This window comes from Zosterops lateralis (genome assembly GCF_965231275.1).
Source record: "Zosterops lateralis genome assembly, chromosome: 13".
NCBI classification, from domain to species: Eukaryota; Metazoa; Chordata; class Aves; order Passeriformes; family Zosteropidae; genus Zosterops; species Zosterops lateralis.
In genome coordinates this window covers 3,765,637-3,767,592 of record NC_139773.1, presented here as the reverse complement: position 1 = coordinate 3,767,592, position 1,956 = coordinate 3,765,637, and positions in this window count along the sequence as shown.

Below are 1,956 nucleotides of genomic sequence, written 5' to 3'. Positions count from 1 at the left end.
GGTCCTCAGGTGTGTTAAAAAACCCAAAAAACAAAACCCAAAAAACGCCTGGCAATTCCCCCCATCCTTGTTTTGCAGCTTTCATTCTCCTCTATTAGATGATATCCTGGTCTTCCAGAGGTCTCAATCAAACAATTATTATAAAGAAGAGAAAAAAAAATTTTTTTCACTTGAATTACTATGAAGCACATAAATGTATAGATATAAAATTAGATTTTGGTCCAATTAACTGGAAGTTAGATTAGCATTCATGACAAGCTCTTACTGAATTCATCTTGTTTTACATCACATCTGTCAATGGATTTTTCATAATTAATTCCACAAACATATCGTCTGGGAATACCAGCAAACTGAGACCCTTAACAGGAAAAATGTGGATAATTAATAACTAATAAAAGGAGCAGAATACCTTTTGCTTTTTCAAGGATTATAATGGCTGAAGGTATTTATTTGGAGTGATTTCTCAGTGCACAAATACAGCAGTAGCCAGGCATTAGACTAGCTGAGTCCTATTTCACCCCATCAAATTGTTGTTTCATGCCATGAGGTGATTTCTTGTGTGCTTGCAGGAGGCTGACCATGAATGAGAGAACTTTAATATTCAAAAATAATTTTGTTTGATTCTCTACAGAACTCAGCAGAAATATTTGCCAAGTTAACACAGATACAAAAAGAAAAACCCAAAAGTAAGAAAGGACCTTTTTACAGTAGGCTGGGTTATAACTAATAGAAACTTTAATGAATGATTTGGGGAAATCATTTTCCTGTTTTTGCTAAGAGGGAACTGAGCACTGGTCTAGTGATTTATAGTGTTAGAGAGTTCTGTTTATAGCTTGTCTGAAGGCTACAATTTTTAAATTAAATTAAAGCAGTAAGTCCTTGCTGTCATTTTGAAGTGTCTCAGCAATGCTATTTATTTTTATAGTGCCTTGTGATATCCTGTGGGGAACACACTACAATAAATACATAATGAGACTGCCTCACACCAAGAGATTATTAGTGGGAAAAGGATGGGGGGAAGCATTTGAGCTGTTCTAGAGTAGACATCGTGTTGTTGAATTGTTACTGCTGCCCTTAGAGGGGTAACACGTTGTGACGTGGATATGGACCCTCACAGAGGACAGCAGGCAGCAGCAGGGTCAGACATGGAAGGCTCTTTATTATCTGACTCCAAACTACTTATATACATTTTGTACAGAGGGCCAAGATTGGCCCAAGGAGGTCACAACCTCCTGGTTCCATTGGTCACTATGACCATCAGTCAAATTCTCTCTCAGAGAACAACTATGCAAAACATACAGATAAATTCTAAGAATACAATATTGTTTATGTGAAGCAGTGTGAGAAAGCTGCTGCAAAGGTTCAAACACTTGAAACCAAGAAAGTCAGGGCCGACATAGAATGTCTCCAGTGTTAGGTGAGACGGCGTGGAAATAATGTTTGTGCTGCGTGCACAAGTAGCTTTCCGAGCTGACCTGCACAGGACAACACTGAAACTCCTGAGGTCACACATCAGACTCACTCACTGGTGCCGTGAGTGTATTATGGCATTATTTACCGTGCCACTTGAACACAGAACTCATACATGGCTCTCCTCACAGCTCCTGCCAGGTCCCGGAGAGAGCCGAGCCCCGTGGGAGGCGGCCAGGCCCCGGCACAGGGACAGTAACCCCCGGCTGTCCTGAGGGCGCGGCCCGGACCAGGCCCCGGCCCAGGGACAGTAACCCCCGGCTGTCCTGAGGGCGCGGCCCGGCCCAGGCCCCGGCACAGGGACAGTAACCCCCGGCCTGTCCTGAGGGCGCGGCCCGGACCACAGCCCCCGTCGGGCCCGGCGGTTCCGGCGTGACGCGCCCGCCCGCCTCCTCCCCGCCCTTCCCTCCCTCCGCTTCCCTTCCCTCCCTCCGCTTCCCTTCCCTTCCCGGCCCGCCCGCCCGCCCCAGGCCCGCCCGCCCGCCC